Source organism: Panthera pardus, unplaced genomic scaffold, assembly GCF_024362965.1.
Source record: "Panthera pardus isolate Hobbes unplaced genomic scaffold, ASM2436296v1 HiC_scaffold_27, whole genome shotgun sequence".
In the NCBI taxonomy this organism is placed as follows: Eukaryota; Metazoa; Chordata; class Mammalia; order Carnivora; family Felidae; genus Panthera; species Panthera pardus.
The window spans coordinates 53,831,701-53,852,354 of NW_026526843.1; the positions used below are offsets into that span (position 1 = coordinate 53,831,701).

A 20,654-nucleotide genomic window follows, 5' to 3' on the forward strand; every position below is an offset into this window, starting at 1 on the left:
TGGAAGACTTGACATTGTTAAAATGTTCATACTTCCCAAAGTGATCTACAAATTCAATGCAATCTCTATCAAAGCCCCAATGACATTTCTTAGAGAAATAGTAAAAGCAGTCTTAAAATTCATATGGAACCACAAAAGAATACAAATGTCGAAAGCAATCTTGAAAAAACAATAAATAACAAAGCTTGAAGCATACTTCTTGGTTAAAACTACATTACAAAACTACAGTAATCAAAACAGTGTGGTACTGGCATAAAAATAAACACACAGACCAATGGAACAGACGAGAGAGACCAGAATTAAATCTACTCACATATGGTCAACTGAACTTTGACAAAGGTGCCAAGAATAAATAATGGACAAAGGATAGTATCTTCAACAAATGATGCTGTAAAAACTCAATATCCACATGAAAAATAATGAAATTAGACACCCATCTTACATTTTATATAAAAAAATCAAAGTAGATTAAATACTTAAATATAAAACCTAAGATTGTAAAACACTTAGATGAAAATACAGGGGAAAACTTCATGACAGGTGTCTAGGCAATGATTTCTTGGATATGCCACCAGAATCACAAACAACAAAAGCAAAAAATACAAGTGTGAATACCTCAAATTAAAAAAAAAAACTTTGTACCAAAAAGCTTTGTACATTCAAGAAAGTAAAATGGTAACCCACAGAATTGAAGAAAATATTTGCAAAATATATGTCTAATAAGGAGTTGATATATAAAATATATAAGGAAATCCTACAACTCAATAAAAACATAAAACAAATAAAAGTGGAAAGTTATTAAAATACACATTGCATCAAAGGAGACAAACAATGGACTACAGGTATATAAAAATATTGCCAACATCACTAATCATCAGGAAAATTCAAATCCAAACAACAGTGAGATATAACCTTATACCTGTTAAGATAGTTATTTAAAAACATACCAAGTGTTTCTGATAAAGGGTTAGTTTCCAAAATATATAAAAAATCTTATAAAACTCAACACCCAAAAACAATCTAATTAAAAAATGGGTATAAGACATTAATAAACATTTTTCAAAAGAAGACTTCAATATGGCAAACAGACACATGAAAAGATGCTCAACATCACTCATCATTAGAGAAATACAAATCAAAACTACGAGTTCCTTCCTTGCACCTGTCAGAATGGTTAAAATCAACACAAGAAACAAGTGTTGGCAAGGATATGGAGAAAAGAAAACACTCTTGCACTGTTGGTTGGAATGCAACCTCATGCAGCCACTGTGAAAAACAGTATGGAAGTTCCTCAAAAAGTTAATAATAGAACTACCCTATGATCCAGCAATTTCACTATAAAATATTTACCCAAAGAACAGAAAAATACTCACTAAAAGGTATACCTACACCCCAATGTGTATAGCAGCATTATCTACAATAACCAAATTATGGAAACAGCCCAGATGTCCATTGACTGATAAATGGATAAAGAAGTGTACACACACAAACACACACAATGTAATATTTATTACCCAGCCATCAAAAAGAATGAAATCTTTCCATATGCATCAATGTGGATGGAGGTAGATAGTATTATGTTAAGTGAAATAAGTCAGTCAAAGACAAATACCATATGATTTCACTCGTATGTGGAATTTAAGAAAAAAAAAACAAATGAGTAAAGGGAAAAACAAAGGAAAGAGAGACAAACCAAGAGCAGACTCTTTTCTATAGAGAACAAATCAATGGTTACCAGAGAGGAGGTGGGTAAGGGAATGGGTTAAAAAGGTGATGGGGATTAAGGAGCACATTTATGATGAACACAGGATGTTGTATGGAAGTGTTGAATCATGATAATGTACACCTGAAATTAATATCACATTGTCTGTTGGCTAATTTAAATAATTTAAATTTAAATTTAAATAATTTAAATTTAAACTAATTTAAATAAAATCTTAAAAAGAAGAGATAACAAGTGTTTGTGTGGACATGGAGAAATTGGAACTTTTGCACACTATTGGTGGGAACATAAAATGGTGCAGTTACTATGGACAACTCTACGAATGTTTCTTTAAAAATGTGAAATAATAGTACCATGCGATGCAGCAATCCCATGTCTGGGTATATATTCATAATTGAAACCAGAAACTTGAACTGATATTGTACTACCAAATTCATTGTAGCATTATTCACAATAGTAAAAATATGGAAACAACATAAATCTCCATCAATAGATGAATGGCTAATGAATATGTGTTATATATCCAAAATGGAATAATATTCAGCATTAAAACTAGAAGATCCTGGCATGTGTAACATGGATGAAACTAAGGATATTATGCTAAGTGAAGTAAGTCAATCAGAAAGATAAGTGATGTGTGATTCCACAATGTGGGGTATCTAGAATAGTCAAACTCACAGAAACAAAGAGGAGAATGATGGTTGCATGGGCCAGGAGAGAGGGGGATAGAAATTTGGTCAATGAATATAAATTTTCAGTTGTGCAGGAAAATAAATCCTAAAGGTATGGTGTATACCATTGTGCCTATAGTGCCATAGTGAAAAATAATTTATTGTGCACTTAATTTTTTTAAGAGGATAGATGCCATGTTAAATGTTTTTATCACAATATAATGTTAAAAATATTATTTTTATTATTATAAGTAAAATTTTCCTTAAAAATAAAAAATAAATCAATGTAGTACACTTATTAATGGAATAAAGGGCAAAAACCATATGATCATCTCAATAAAAGCATAAAAATAATGTTACAAAATCTAACATATTTTCATAGTAAAAACATGCAACAAACTAGGTCTAGAAGGAAACTTCCTTAACCTGATAAAAGCATCTATGAAAAACCCACTGCTAACACTATACTTCATGATGAAAGACTGAATGCTTTCTCCCTGATTTCAGGAATAAGACAAGAATTTCCACTCTCACCACTACTGTTCAAAATTATACTAAAGGCTCTAACCAGAATAATTAGATAAGAAAAAATAAAGGCATACAGATTGGAAAAGAAGAAGTAGAACTATATTTTTAGATGTCATGACTTTAGATATAGAAAACCTTAAAGAATCTACAGAAAAACCATTATAAATAATAATAAAGATCAACATGGTTGAAGAATACAAAATCAACATAGAAAAATCAACTCTGTTTCTATACACTAGCAGTGAACAATTAAAAATTGAAATTAAGAAAAAAATCCATTTACAATTAAATAAAAATATTAAAAAATAAAATACTTATGAATGAACTTAACAAAATAAGTGCAAAACATATACTCTGAAAACTACAAACATTGTTATAAGAAATTAAATAGAACGTACAAAACTGGGAAGACATCTGGTGTTCGTGGGTCAAATAACTTATTATTGTTAAGATGGCAATAGTCCCCAAATTTGTGTACAGATTCAATATAATCCTTATTGTAATTCCAGTTACCTTTTTAGCAGAAGTTCTTATGGAAATGTAATGTATTTTGAAATTTCCAAAATAATCTTGAAAACAAATGAAACAAGGTTGGATGACTCATATTCCCAAAGTTCAAAGCTTACTATAAGGTTACAATAATCCAGCAATTGAGATACTGGCATAAGGATAGACATACAGATAATGGAATATAATTGAGAGTCCAGAAATAAATCCTTATTTTATGGCCAAGTGATTTTTGACAAGGGTGCCAACATAATGTATTGAGGAGATAAGTGTTCTTCAATAAATGATGCTGGTACAATTGGATATCCACATGCAAAAGAATGAAATAGTTTCCCTACATAACATCAAACACAAAAATTAACTCAAAAGACATCGTATATTTAAGTGTAAGAGCTAAAATTACAACACTCTTAGATAAAAAAAAATAGGAGTATATATTCAAGGAGTAACCTTTCATTTTTGCAGAGGATTCAAAGATATGACAACAAAAGAACATAGAATAAAAGAAAAAAAAGATAAATGGAACTTCATTAAAATTAAATACTTTTGTTAATGGATGAATACTGTGAAGAAAGTGAAAATATATTCTAAGGAATGGGATAAACTATTTGCAAATCATGTATCTGATCAGGGCCTTATACCCAGAATATATAAAGACTTCTTTAAAGTTGAAAACAAAAAAAGGCAAATATTTTAATTGAAAAATGGAAAAGGAACTGAAATAGATATATCTCCAGAAAAGATATTCAAATGGATAATAAATGCCTGAAAAGATGCCCAAATCATTATTTATCAGGAAATGCAATTCAAAACCATGAATTAACACTTCATATCCACTAGAATGGTTATAAACAAAAAAGAAGATAATAAGTATTGGAGAGTGTGGGGAGAAACTGGAACCATTATACATTGCTTGCGGGAATTTAAAATTCTGTAGCCATTTTGGAAAACAGTGTGACAGTTCCTGAAATGGTTAAATGTAAAGTTACCATATGATCCAGCAATTCTACTCATATGTATATACACAAGATATATACCTAGAGATATAAAAAATATAAGTGATTAAAAATTTTTATAGTAGTATTACTTATAATAGACAAATGGTGGAAACATTCCAAATGTCCATCTACTGAGGAATAAAACAAAATATGGTATATCCATAGAATAGAGTAAGTTTCAGACATAAAAAAGTATTACAAACTAATAGTCATCAAGACCATATGGTACTGGCACAAAAACAGACACACAGACCAATGAAACTGATTAGAAACCCCAGAAATGGACCCAGAGCTATAGAGTCAACTAATCTTTGACAAAGCAGGAAAGAATATCCAATGGAAAAAAGACAGTCTCTTGAACAGTGTTGGGAATACTGTACAACAATATGCAGAAAAATGAAACTGGTCCATTTTCATACCCCATACATGAAAATAAATGTAAAATAGATGAAAGACCTAAATGTGAGACTAAACCCCATCTAAATCCTAGGGGAGAACATAGGCAGCAACCTTTGACCTTAACCAAAGCAACTTATTAGACATGTCTCTGGACACAAGGGAAACAAAAGCAAAAATGAACTATTGGGATTTCAACAAGATAAAAAGCTACTGCACAGTGAATGGAGCAATCAACAAAAATAAAAGTCAGCCTACAGAGTGCAAGAAGATATTTGCAAATTACATATCTGACAAAAGATTATTAGCCAGAATATATAAGGAATTTATCAAACTAAACATCCAAAGAAAAAATAATCTGGTTAAGAAATGGACAGCAAATATGAATAGACATTTTTCCAAAGAAGACATCCAGATAGCTAACTGACACATGAAAAGACTCTCAACATCACTCATCATCAGGGAAATACAAATAAAAACCATGATGAGATATTACTTCACACCAGTCAGAATGGCTAAAATTAACAACACAGGAAACAACATCTGTTGGTGAGGATGCTGAGAAGGGGAACTCTCGTACATTGTTGGTAGGAATACAACCTGTTGCAGCCACTGTAGAAAACAGTGAGTTTCCTCAAAAAGTTAAAATTGAAGTACTCTACTATCCAGGTATTTCCTACTAGGTATTTACCCAAAGGATACAAAATTTCTAATTCAAAGAGGCACATACACCCTGATGTTTATAGCAGCATTATCAATAATAGCCAAACTATGAAAAGAGCTCAAATGTCCATCCACTGATGAAAGTATAAAGAAGCCATGGTGTGTGTGTGTGTGTGTGTGTGTGTGTGTGTGTGTGTATGCAATGGAATATTACTCAGCCGTAATAAAAAAGAATGAAATCTTGCCATTTGCAACAACGTGGATGGACCTATAATGTACTATGCTAAGCAAAATTAGTCAAAGAATGACAAATACCATATGATTTCACTCATATGTCGAATTTAAGAAACAAAACATATGAACATAGGGAAAGGAAAAATACAAAGAGAGAGAAGCAAACCAAAAAGACTCTTAACTATAGAAAACAAACAGAGTTGATGGAGGGGAGGCGACGAAGAATAGCCTAATTGAGTGATGGGTGTTAGGGAGAACACTTGTATTGAGCATTACGTGTTACATGGAAGTGATGAATCACTAAATTCTACTCTTGAACCCAATATTACACTATTTGTTAACTAACTAGAATTTAAATAAGAATTTGAAAACAAAAGAAATAAAGTATTGATTCATTCTACATTACGGATGAACCTTGAAATCATATTACATTAAGTGAAAGAAGCAAGACACAAAAGGCCATTCATTACATCATTCCAATTTAAATATCTATATTAGGCAGATCATTAGAGATAAAAATCAGATTAGTGGTTTCCAGGGGTGGGGGTAAGGGGAATTGGCAGTGACAACTAATATGTACAGGGTTTCTTTTTTGGTTTGTGAAAATGTTCTTGAGTTATATAGTAGTGGTGTTTGTGCATCTTTGATAATATAATAAAAAAATAAATTGTACACTTTAAATGGGTGAGGTCTGTTATATATGAGGTACATTTCAATTTGTTAAAGAAATGAAGGAAAGGTAGAGAGACTTTTGCCTTCAAAAGATGGAATAGATATACACTTTTGTCCTATTCCTCCCTCTAAGTACTGCTAAAACCTCTGGGCATTTGCTATATTAAACCTAAGAATACTTTGAAAATGTAGAGAGAAAGGAGGATCAGTTAGTGACTTTGAAAGTTGAGGAATAACATAGCAATGATGATCCTCAGCTTTCTTTTTTGTCTCATATATCCATGACCGAATAGTAGAAAATCTAGCAACTCAAAAACCCATAAATGAATGTGCACACATTCACACATACACAAACAATCCCCAATAAAAGCATTCTCTCTATAGCCAAAAGATCAGGAATGGGTAGCTTAGCAATACTAAATAATTTTAGACAATAACTACTTTAATTCAAACAGATACCTCATAAAAATCTAGTCCCACTCCTACCCTACCTGCAAATGCCAAGTGGAAAAGGTAACCTTCACTCTTGCTGGGCTGTAATCAGGCCAATGTCTTTCAAATTCTGTACCCCCTCCAAACTCTGTACCCCCTCCACCCAGCAAGACTGGTGTCAGAGAAGAAGGCTAGGGGAGAGTCAGACATGCTTAGCACTAATGAGACCACCCCACACACACACACACAAAGTGTCGGTGGAGACTACATGGAAAACTCAGACTTCCAGCTTCTATCCAATACCCTTTACCCTCCTACCTGTGGTGGTATCAGACAAAAGATACTGGCAAGTCAAGACTGTCACAAATACCCAGTGAGAATGAAGATACATGCTCCAGCCGTGTATGGCAAAGCCACATGGAAGAGCAGAAATCCCTTCTAGAAAGGCTGGTATCAACAGAATGAAGATCCTGAACCCCTACTTGCACTCAACACTAATATAGTACCACATAATTCCAGGATATTAATGGAAAAGAGTGAAGAATCTGAATGCCATCCACACTTGGTAGAAATGAGGCAGTCTTGCTTCCATTGCTCCACTGGAGCTGTGTCAACAGAAATCAGAGAAAATGCAAGATTTAAATAAGATCCATAGTTTCATAATACATAAATTTTCCTGATTTCAATTTAAAAAATCACTTGTCAAACCAAAAACCTAGAATATCTCAAATTAAATGAATGACAAGACAGTGAAAAGCCACCAACACCAAAATTTCACAAAATTAATAACTTGCTGAAAAGGATTTTAAAGCAGGCATTATAGAAAATGCTTCAATAAAAAATTACAAAGATATATGAAACAAATAAAAGAATAGAAATTTTTATTAAAGAAATGGAAAGTTAGACAAAATATAAAAATAAAAATATCAAGAACCAGCAAATGAATAATTCAATACTGGAAAATACAATAACCAGAATTTCAAAATTCAACGAGTAGGCTCAATTAAAGAATGGAGAGGACAGTGGAAAGAATCAGTGAATTTCAAGATAGAAAAATAGAAATTACCAAATCTGAAAAGAGGGAGAAAATGTACTTTTAAAAAGAAAGAGAAAGAAAGAGCTACAGAGATGTGTGGGACTATAACACCAAATTCAACATTTGTGTCATTGGAGTCTCATGAAAGAAGAAAGAGGGTAAGACTGAAAGCTACTTAAAGAAAAAAAGGTTTGAAAACTTCCCATATTTGTCAAAAGATAAAACAACATATTCAAGACACTGAGCCAATCCCAAACAGAATATATCCAAAGAAATCTTTACCAAGATACATCATAGTCAAACTTTAAAACTAATAACAAAGAAAAATATTGAGAAGATCCAGAAAATAATAACCTATTGCTTATTGGAGAAAATGTATAATTATTATTTATGTTATAATTAAACATATAGTGTAATATTAGTTTCAGGAGTAAAATTTTAATGATTCAGCACTTACATATAACACCCGGTGCACATAACAAGTGTCCTCCTTAATACCCATCATCCATTTAGACCATCCCTCTACCCACCTCCCCTCTAGCAACCCTCAATTTATTCTCTATATTTAAGAGTCTCTTATGGTTTGCCTCCCTCTTGTTTTTTTTTTCTTTCCCCTAATTTCATCTGTTTTGTTTCTTATACTCCACATGAGTAAAATTATATGGTATTTTCTTTCCCTGACTTATTTCACTTAGCATAATATAATCTAGTTTCATCCATGTTGTTTCAAATGGCACAATGTAATTATTTTTGATGGCTGAGTAATATTCCACTGTGTGTATATAGATCTATCTATATCTATGTCTACATCTATACCTATATATCTATATCTATATCTATATCTATATCTATATCTATATCTATATCTATATATCTGTCTGAATATATATCACAACTTCTTTATCCATTCATCAGTTGATGGACATTTGGGCTCTTTCTTTAATTTGGCTACTGTTGATGATGCTGCTATAAATATCTGGGTGCATGTGTCCCTTGTAATAAGTATTTTGGTGTACTTTGAGTAAATACTTATTAGTGCAGTTGCTGGGTTGTAGGGTCGTTCCATTTTTCACTTTTTGAGGAACCTCCATACTGTTTTCCATAGTGGCTGCATCCATTTGAAATCTCACCATAGTGTAAGAAGGTTTCCCTTTCTCTGCAACCGAGCCATCACCTGTTATTTCCTGTGTTGTTAAATTTATCCATTCTGCTGGGTGTGAAGTATTATGTCATTGTGGTTTTTATTTGTATTCCCCTGATGATGACGAGTGATATTGAACACTTTTTCACGTATCTGTTCACCATCTGTATCTCTTCTTCCTTGCCAATGTCTATTCATGTCTTCTACCCACTTCTTAACTGGATTATTTGTTTCTTGGGTGTTGAGTTTCATAAGTTCTTTATAAATTTTGGATACAATTTCTTTATCAGATGTGTCATTTGAAAATATCTTCTTCCATTCCAAAGGATGCCTTTTAAAAGTTTTGTTGATTCTTTCTTTCACTTTGCAGAAGCTTTTTATCTTGATTAAGCTCCAATAGTTAATTTTTGCATTTCTTTCCCTTGCCTCTGGCGATGTGTCTGGTAAGAAGTTGCTAGGGCCAATGACAAAAAGTTGCTGCCTATAGTTCTCTAGGATTTTGATGGTTTACAGTCTCACATTTTTATCTTTCATCCATTTTGAACTTATTTTGTTTACGATGTAAGAAAGTGGTACATTTTCATTCTTATGCATGTTGCTGTCCAGTTTTCCCAACACCATTTATTGAAGAGACTTTTTTTTTCCATTGGATATTCTTTCCTGCTTTGTATAAGATTAGTTGACCATACAGATGTGGGTCTATTTCTGGGTTTTCTATTCTGTTTCATTGATATATGTGTTTGTTTTGTTGCCAGTACAATATGGTCTTGATGAGTACAGCTTTGTAATATCGCCTGATGTCTGGAATTGTGATGTCTCACCTTTGCCTTTCTTTTTTAAGATTGCTTTGGCTATTTGGGGTATTTTTTGGTTAAATACAAATGTTAAGATTGTTTTAGCTCTGTGAAAAATGCTGGCGGTATTTTTATAGGTATTGCATTAAATGTGTGGATTACCTTGGGTAGTATAGATATTTTGACAATATTTGTTCCTCCAATCCATGAGCATGGAAATCTTTTCCATTTATTTCTGTCCTCTTTAAATTCTTTCATCATTGTTCTATAGTTTCACAGTACACCTTTTTTGCTCCTTGGTTATGTTTATTCCTAGGTATCTTATGGGTTTTGTTGCAATATAAATGGGATTGATTCCTTGATTTCTCTTCCTGCTGCTTCACTATTGATGTATAAAATGTAACAGGCTTATGGATATTGATTTTGTGACCTACAACTTTACTGAATTTGTGTATCAGTTCTAGCAATTTTCTGGTGGAGTCTTTCAGGTTTTCTACATAGAGTATCATGTCATCTGCAAATGCTGAAAGTTTTACTTCTTCCTTGCCAATTTAGATGACTCATTTCTTTTTGTTGTCTTATTGCTGTGGTTAGGACTTCCAATATGCTGATAAATGACAGTGATGAGAGTGGATATCTTTGCCATGTTCCTGATAATAGAGGAAAAGCTCTCCATTTCTCCACATTGAGGATGATATTATTTGTGGATATTTTGTATATAGCCTATATGATGTTGAGGTACGTTCCCTATGTCCCTGCTTTGTTGACGGTTTTTTTTTTATCAAGAATGGACACTGTACATTTTCAAAACTTTTTCTCCATCTATTGAGAGCATCATATATTTCTTATCATTTCTGTTATTAATGTGCTGTATCACATTGATAGATTTGCAAATATTAAACCAACCTAGCAAAGCAGGAATAAATCCACCTTGATTGTGATGAATAATTCTATTTTTAATGGTTATTAATTTATTTTGAAAGAGAGAGAGAGAGATGGAGAGTGTGGATGGAGGGGCATAGGGAGAGGAGAGGGATAATTCCAAGTAGGCTCTGCACTGTCAGCAGTGAGCCCTATGCAGGGCTCAGTCTCACAAACCATGAGATCATGACCTGAGCCAAAATGAAGGGTTGAACGCTTAAACAACTGAGACACCCAAGGCCCTCAGTAAACAATTCTTTTAATGTACTGTTGGATTTGATTTGCTACTATCTCATTCAGAATTATTGCATCCATGTTCATCAGGGATATAGGCCTGTAATTCTTTTTAGTGGGGTCTTTTTCTGGTTTGGGCATCAAGGTAATGCCAGCTTCATAGAATGAGTTTGGAAGTTTTCCTTCCATTTCTATTTTTTGGAACAGTTTGAGAATAGGTATTAACTCTTCTTTAAATATTTGTTATAATTATTCCTGGAGGCCATCTGTCCCTGGTTTTGTTTGTTTGGAGATTTTTTTTTTATTACAGATTCAATTTTTTGCTGGTTATTCATCTGTTCAAATTTTCTATTTTTTTTTCCTGTTTCAGGTTAGTAGTTTATATGTGTTCAGGAATTTATTGATTTCTTCCAGATTGCTTACTTTGTTGGCATATAATTTTTCATAATACTTTATTTTTTAATTAAAATAAATATGCTTATTTATTTTTGAGCAAGAGAGAGACATAGACAGAGTGTGAGCAGGGTAGGGGAAAAGAGAGAGGGAGACACAGAATCTGAAGCAGGTTCAAGGCTCTGAGCTGTCAGCATAGAGCTTGACACAGGGCTCGAACCCACAAACCATGAGATCATGACCTGAGCTGAAATCAGACCACTTAACTGACTGAGCCACCCAGGTGCCCCATAATACCCTCTTAAAAAATGTTTATTATTTTTAGTGGGGTAGGGGCAGAGAGAGAAAATCCCAAGCAGGCTCTGTGCTATCAGTGCAGAGCTGGACACAGGGCTCAATATCACAAACCATGAGAGCATGACCTGAGCCGAGATCAAGAGTTGGATGCTTAACCGACTGAGTCACCCAGGTGCCCCTCGTAATATTCTCTTATAATTTATTGTATTTCTGTGGTGTTGCTTGTGATCTCTCCTTTCTCATTTGTGATTCTGATTTATTTCTTTTTTCTTTTTGGTAAGTCCAGCTATGGTTTTATCAATTTTATTAATTATTTCAAAGAATCAATTCCTAATTCCATTGATCAGTTCTACTGTTTTTTTTTCCTGCTTCTATACCATTTATTTCTGCTCTAATCTTTATTATTTACTTTCTTCTGATGGCTTTAGGCTTCATTTGCTATACCTTTTCTAGCTCCTTTTTAGGTGTTAGGTTAGGCTGTGTAATTGAATTTTTTCTTGCTTCTTTATGTAGGCCTGTATTGCTATATACTCCCCTTTTAATACTACTTTTGCTGCATCCCTTATGTTTTGGACTTTCATGTTTTCATTTTCATTTGTTTCAAGTATTTTTTTATTTCAAGTATTTTTTTTTCATTTCCTGTTTAATCCATTCAGTTTTTAGTAGCATGTTCTTTAACTTTCATGTATTTGTGGTCTTTCCAATTTTTTTTTCTTGTAGCTGACTTCAAATTTCATAACGTTGTGGTCAGAAAATATACATGCTATGATCTCAGTATTTTTGTCCTTATTGAGGTCAGATTTATGACCCAGTATTAGACCTATTCTGGAGAATATTCCATGTTCACTCAAAAAGAATGTGTATTCTATTGCTTTAGGGTGCAATGTTCTGGATATATCTGTTAAGTCCATCTGTTCCTGTATATCATTCAAATCCATTGTTTTCTTGTTGGTTTTCTGCTTAGATGATCTGTCCATTGTTGCAAGTCGAATGTTAAAATCACCTACTATTATTGTATTATTATCAATGAATTTATTTATGTTTGCTTCTAATTCTTTATATATCTGGGGGTTCCCAAGTTGTGGGTATGAATACTTACAACTGTTAGATCTTCTTGTTGGATAGAACACTTTATTATGACATAGTGCCCTTATTCATCTCTTGTTACAGACTTTGGTTTAAAATCTAGTTTGTCTGATATAAGTATGGCTACTCTGGCTTTCCTTTTACATTCATTAGTGTAATAAATATTTCTTCATCCTGTCACTTTCAATCTTCTAGCATCTTTAGTTCTAAAATGAGTCTCTTGTAGGCAGCGCATAGATGGGCCCGGTTTTTTAATATACATTCTGATTCCCTATGCATTTTGATTTAGGCTTTTAGTTCATTTACATTCAGAATGATTATTGATAGATATCAACTTAATGCCATTACATTAGCTGTTAATTCATTGTTTCTGGAGACTTTCTCCATTCCACTTAGTCACTTTTGGTCTTTCTTTCCCACTCAAAGTATCTCTTTTAATATTTCTTGCAGAGCTGGGCTTTTTAAAACATTTTTTAAAGTTTATTAATTTATTTTTGAGAGAGAGAGAGAGAGAGAGAGAGAGAACAAGAGGGGAACGGGCAGAGAGAGAGGGAATTCCAAGTATACTCTGTGACACAGCATGGAGACCAACATGGGGCTCAATTTCATGAACTATAAGAGCATTACCTGAGCTGAAACCAGGAGGTGGACACTTAACTGACTGATCCACCCAGGTGCCCTGTTTCGTGGATGGTTTAATGGTCACTAACTCCTTCAGCTTTTGTTTGCCTGGGAAAATACTGATCTTTTCTTCTATTCTGAAGAACAGCCTCACTGGATAAAATATTCTTGGCTGCATATTTTTCCTATTCAACAAGTTGAATATATCATGCTACTACTTTCTGGCCTGCCAAGTTTCTGTGGAAAGGTCTGCTGCTAATATTATTTGTCTTCCCCTGTAAGTTAGGGATTTATTTTCCCTTCCTGCTTTTAGGATTTTTTTTTTTATTTCTGTATTTTGCAAATTGCACTATGATACGTCTTGGTGTTGTCCTTCTTTTTGTTGATTTTCATGGGAGTTCTCTGTGCCTCCTAGATTTGGATATCTGTTTCTTTTCCCAGATTAGGGGAGTTTTCAGCTATACTTTGCTCCAATAAAACTTCTGCTCCCTTTTCCCTCTCTTCTTTTGGGACTCCTGTGTTACAAATGTTATTACAATTTATGCACTTGTTGAGTTCCTAAGTCTACACTCGTGATCCAATATTTTTCTTTTCCTCTTCTTTTCAGCGTCATTATTTTCAATAATTTTATCTTCTATATAATATATTCATTCCTTTCTTCTTCCATCTTTGTGTTTATTATATTCAGTCAGTTGTCAATCTTATTTATAGCAGTTTTTCAATTTCAACTTAATTAGTTTTTAGTTCCTTTATCTCTGTGGTAAGAGACTCTCTCGCGTCTTCTATGCTTTTCTAAAGCCCAGTTAGCATCCTTAGGATTGTTGTCCTAAATTCTGGATCAGACATATATTACTTATATATGTTAAGTACATATATTTCAAAAATAGATCCATGGTCATGATTTTTTCTTGCTCTTTTTTTGGGGGGATGAATTTCTCTGTCTTGGATTTTTGTCTAGTTCTCTGTCTTCTTCTGTGTGTTAGGAAAGCCTCGTATGTTTTTTACTATTAAGAATAATGGCTTTATGAAGAAGGGACCATATACTGTCCAAGGCCTGGGACTTCATGAAGTATTCTGGTGTATGTTGCATCAGTCTATTGCTATGTTTTGGCTCCTCTTTCCCTCATGTCAGTTCTCTACAGAATTTCCCCTTGCCTGCAGTGGGATGTGTTTGGATCTTGTTCAGAGTATGGAGAATTCTAACTAGATTTGCTCCAGGTGCTTGTTAAAAGAGGCATGATCCTATTTTCATTAAAGGTGAGGATTTTAAGCACTCTATCATCAGTTGACTTGGTGCATGAGGGGGTTTGTGCTTGTCTTCTGGAGAAGGGGCCCACTGCTCTCTTTCTCAGGCACACTTACCCTAGTAAAGAAACACCTGCAGCACACAGGGAGGTGGAGCATGGTGTAAGTGAATCAGGCCTCCACAGTTTGTGCTATTCTCACTGATATCAGTCGTGCTGATAGGCAGGGGAGAAAAATGTTGCCAGCTCTCTCCCTCATAAATGGAGAGGGTAGTTCATGCCCACCATTGTCTGGAAAGCCCTTACAGAAGAATGACAATCGTCCCTTGTGTGTCTCAGGAGTCCCTCATATCCCTGCCTTCACCCTGTGTCTGGCCATCTGCCTTCCCAGAAAAACAGTGGATCTGTGTTTTATCTCAGGCACATCAGCTGAGTTTCAAGCCCAAAATTTAGGCACCCAGCTCAGTGTGGACCTGAACTGGTCCTGTGGAGTAGGGTCTCACTACACTGGGGCTGGTGCATTTGTTCCTAAAGGGCATTTGCACCCACACTTGGGAGCTTTGAATTTAGAGTAAAGTGCAGCAGAAAGTGTGAATCCAGGTTAGCCGCCTTCAGCAGATGTCCTTGCCACTTTGCCAAAGAATACAATAGTGTAATTTAGCCTGCCTGCTCTTTTGTCCCCTGAGAGATAATGCCTCCTCTCCCAGATGCACTCCAAGAAGTGGAAACTGTCTCCCAGTATACCCCAGGGGATCCTCAGATTTTGTTCTCTGCTCCTGGGCCTCTGCCCTCCTTTTCCCTAGGAGCACTGTTGAACCCACGGGGCTCAACGCTGACCATGGAATGGGCTTCTAAAAGTCCAGTTCTTAAGCTCTGTTGGTTGTTAAAACTCACCATAATCAGCCCCTCTCATTTTCCCTGTCAGTGGTTTGGGGGAAGTGTTTTCCTTATGCAATCCCTTCAGCACTGCTCTCTTTCCCTCTCTCTATCTTCTCTCTGTGATTAAGGATCCCTCTCCTCTACAGAACCCAAGATCCTTTTCACCCCCAAATCCCATCTTCACACCTCCTAACTTCCATGATGCAGCCTCTTGTCTCCCTCTAGTTGTGCAGTTTGTTCTCTTAGTCCTCAGATCAATTTCTTGGTTGTTCAGAATGATTTGATATTTATCTAGTTGTGTTCAAGGGACAAGGCAAGCATATGATCCTCCTACTACTCTGTCATCTTAACTCCACCCCATTTGAAGGAAAAGCAATTTAAAGAGGAAATGAAGATATTCTCAGATGAAGGACAAGTAAGAGAACTGGTTGTCATCCAACTTTTTCTAAAAGAATGGCTAAAGAAAAAAATGGCTAAAGAAAACCTTTAACTGAAAGAAAATAAGAGAAAAAATTGAATATCAGAAAGAAATGAACATAAAGAGTAAACAAATATGTAAATATTTATGAAACACTTAAAACTAAGTGAAAGTAAAATTAGATCATATCAAAATTTGTGGACCTCAGCTAAAGCAGTACTGAAAGAAAATGTTATAGCATTACAGTTTATCTTATAAATGAGAAAAGTGGTAAAACAAATGATTTAATCTCCCACCTTTAGAAAATGAAGAAATGAATAGCAAACTAAAACCAAAGTAAGCAGAAAAAAAAACATAAAAATAAAGGTAAGGACAGAAATCAATGAAAGTGTAAACAGAAGAACAATAAATAAAATTAAAGAAACAATAGCTGATTCTTTGAAAAGATCAATAAAATTTGAAAGGCTCTAGCTAGAATGATAAAGACCAAAAAAAGGCACAAATTCCCAATATCAGTACTTAAAAGGAAATATTACCACAGTTACCACAGTTATAAAATAATAAAAAGGAATAGTATGAACAATACTAAACACATAAATTAAAGAAGTTGAATGAAATGGGCCAACCCCTCAAAAAGCACAAACTATTCAAACTTGCCTAACAGGAAAAATAGTGTGAGTAACTATTAAAGGAATTAAACTCAGAACTTACCCCCCCCCCAAATGAAATAACAGCACACAGATTACTTCATTGGGAAACTCTACAAAGAATTTTAAGAAGAATTAACACCAACTCTACATAATTTCTTCCAGAAAATAAAAGAAAGGGAAACACTTCTCAATTTTTTTATGAAACAAATGTTACTCTGATACTAAATATGAAGTCATTACAAAACCCAGACTGCAGGCCAATACCTCCTGAGCATAGATGAAAAATTCCTAACAAAATTAGCAAACCAAATCCAACAATATATAAAAAGAATTAGGCACTATGATCAAGTGTGATTTATTCCAGGTATGTAAGATTGTTTTTACATTGGAAAATCACCCAATGTATTTCACCATATCAACAGGCTAAAAATGAAAAATCATATGATCACAAAAGTATATGTAGAAGATGTATTTGACAAAATCCAACACCCATTCATGAAAAAAAAAAAAAACCTCTCAACAAGTGACCATAAAGATAAATTACCTCAACTTGATAAAGAGTATCTACAAAGAAGTCTACAAAGAACATCAAACATAATGTTGATAAACTGAATGCTTTCCTGTTAAAATGAGGAACAAGTCTGGGGTGCCTGGGTGGCTCAGTCAGTTAAGCATCTTATTCTGGATTTTGGCTCAGGTCATGATCTCATGTTTCATGGGATCCAGCTCCACGTCTGGCCCTGCACTGTCCCAGTGCTTGGAATTCTGTTTCCTTCTCTCTGTCCTTCCCCTACTCATGCACGTTCTCTCTCTCTCTCTCTCTCCCTCTCTCTCTAAAAAATATATACATACACATTTAAGAAAATCAGGAACAAGTCAAAGATGCCCACTTCCACCACTAATATTCAATGTAGTACTGAAAATCTTGGCCATCAAAAGGTAAAAAAAAAGGAGATAAAAATCATACAAATAAAAAAGGCAGAAATAAAACTGTTTTTATCTTCAGATAACATGGCCTGATTGTCTATGCAGAAAATTCCCAGGATTAAAACAAACCAAAAATGTTTTTGAGGTAATGAGTGGGGCTATGTATGTATGTATGTATATGTTGATACAAGATCAACATATAAAAATCAACAGTATTTCTATATACTAAGAAAGAGGTAGTGTGAAAACTGAATTTGAAAATCCAAAACCATTTATAATTGTAAAAATAATGAAATACGTATGCATAAGTTTAACAAATCTTGTATAGGACTTATATGCCAAAAGCTAAATTTGCTGATGAAAGCCATCAAATAAAATGAAAATAAATAGAACGATGTACTGTGTTGATGGATTGAAAAAGTCAAAATAGCGAAAATGTCAAATTTCCCTCAAATTACTCAGTAGGTTTAATGCAATTCTTACCAAATTCCAGCAAGGATTTTTATGGAATTAAAGTAGCTTTTGTAAAATATATTAGAAAGGCACAGGCTTTAGAAGATCCATAACAATTTTGAAGAATAAAATAGGAGGAATTATTTTGATATTAAATCTTATTATGGAGATTTAATAGTTAAGTTCATGGTATTGGCAGAAAGATAGATACATAGATAAATAAAACTGAATAAAGAACCCAGAAATAACCCTAGGCAAGTGCAGATTTCTGATTTTTGACAAAAGTGCAAAAAAATATCAATACAGGAAAATAGCTTTTTCACCAAATGGTGCTGGAGCAGAGAAACAAAAGTATCGATCTGAGATCATGATCATAAATGTAAAAGGTATAACTATAAAACGTATAGAAGAAAACACAGGAGAAATCTTCAGGACCTGAGGCTAGACAAAGAGATTGCAGACTTGATACTAAAAGCACCATGTTAGAAAAAAAAAAAAACATGGCAGATTGAACTTCATCAAAATTAAAAGATTTTGCTGTGTGTAAGACCTTGCTAAGAGAATATAGAAACAAGTAACAGAATGGGAGAAATATTTGCAAACCACATATTTGACAAAGGACTTGAATCTAGAATATATAAAGAACTCTCAAAATTCAACAATATGAAAACAAGGAAAACAATTAGAAAATAAGGATTAAGACATGAAGAAACATTTCTACAAAGAGGATATACAGACAAAGTTTCAATATCACTAGCCATTAGAGAATGCAAATTAAAATCACAATGATATCATTAGACACACCTATGAGAAAAGCTAATTAAAAACAAAAGACAGCACAAAATTCTGGCAAGCATGTGGAAAACTTGGACCACTCATATCTTGCTTATGGGAATATAAAAATAGTCCAGCCACTCTGAGAGACAATTTGGCAGTTTGTTGTAAACTATACACAAACTTACCATACGACTCAGAAATTGCACTTTAGGACATTTGTCCCAGAGAAATAAAAGCTTTAATATAACTTTTATGTAATCATAAAAACATGTACACAAATGTACATAGTAGCTTTATTAATCATATGCAAAAACTGAAACAAGATGTCCTACAATACATTAATGGTTACACAACCACTCAGCAACAAAAAGGAAAAACTATTGACACATGAAAAAATTTGGATAAATATTAACGGAATTAAGATGAGTGAAATAAAAGGTAATCTCAAAAAGTCACATATTCTATGATTCCATTTTTAGAACATTCTTATCATGATGGAATTATAGAGATGGAAAACAGCTTAGTGGTTCTCAGAAGCTAGGGATCATGGGGGTGGGGTAGATGATAAGGGTACAGCAGAAGAAAACCCTGTGGTGATGGAACATGTACAGATTTGTGTGGGTGGTTATACAAATCTATACATGTGATAAAATTCCACAGAAAGACATACACATACACACCAAAGAGTGTGTGTAAAACTGGTGAAATTTGAATAAGGTCTTTGGTTATATCAATGTAAATTTTATGACTTTCATATTATACTCATGTTGTAAAAGACATTGCCATTGGGAGAAACTGGCTGAAAGAAACATAAGATTTTTCTGTATTCTTTTTGCTTCTTACTGTCAATTGACAATTGTTTCTAAATTAAAAAAAAATAAATGAAGTAATTCAAAGAAGATTTCCAAGCTTTGCACAGTGGCAGCATCATAGCCAATGAGGTTTGTCCAAAGCATGATTATTGCTAAAAGAAAATTTCCAGTGAGATATGTCCCTTTTCCCTCTCATTTATATTTAGAATCACTGAACAGCATAAAATGAATAAAACTATATATTTCACTTTCCTTTACGTACTTTAGCTTCATCATAAAGTTTATTTGTAATGAGTTTTGAATTTTACTTGGCACAATACATTTGCCTCTCATTCAAAATAATATAATACTCAGAAGATATATTTTTCATTTTAACCAAAATCAACAATAATTTCCAAACACCTAAATAGTATCACTTGGTCTGAAAGTTTTCATTCAGTATCTAACATTCTCTCAGGAATAAAGAGAGAAAAGCATTTGATTGAATAGAGAATATTTACATTATTAGAGTGTCAATATATAGCCCCAATCCTCCTCTAAACTGAAATTATTCCATTTTCATAAAAAAATGTGATATTCTAGATGAGATATACTTTAGGTTCTGATGATCAAAGGAAGTTAAAATTATTAGCTTTTCATCTATAGCCTGTGGACTGATTTAAAATGTAATGTTTCAGTGGACTCAAGTCTTGGGCAAGATGATAAATTTATTGTCCCACTGTTTCTATAGAATTCCAGTTTTGATCACCAGTGATTCTTGCACATGTAAAGTTTTCAATAAATACATTAAATATGAAATACAAAATATGAAAACCTCTATTCCTGCTAGTGGTTTGGGAGACCAGTGGCTGTCATGGGCAGAGGATCTTGTTGTGTGCCTTTGCTTCCACATGGGTTAACTACAGTGAATAGTCACAACTGCTCGGAACTGACTGTTAAAGGAATCTCAGAACTGACTGTTAAAAATCACACAACATAATATTATAACATGCAACTGATTTGCTCAATTTGTTTGACAAATCTATGGAAAAATAAAATCAAAGGCTTCACTTGTCTGATCAGTCAGTTTAGTCAAAATGTTTGAGTCAAAACCAAAGTACCAATTTTGGTAAGTTATTTTGGACACAGTATAAATGGACACCACTGC

At 33.7% G+C, this 20,654-nt stretch overlaps 1 protein-coding gene and 1 non-coding gene across 2 annotated transcripts in view; one reads left to right on the forward strand and one right to left on the reverse strand.

Annotated features, from left to right (window-relative positions):
* The window catches only part of DACH2 (dachshund family transcription factor 2), a 749,278-nt gene that overhangs the window by 61,776 nt on the left and 666,848 nt on the right, over positions 1-20,654 (reverse strand). The gene's annotated exons all lie outside the window — the stretch shown is intronic.
* LOC128774046 (U4 spliceosomal RNA) lies at positions 19,603-19,736 on the forward strand. The gene has a single exon (XR_008418510.1). It is a non-coding gene; the product is annotated as a U4 spliceosomal RNA (small nuclear RNA).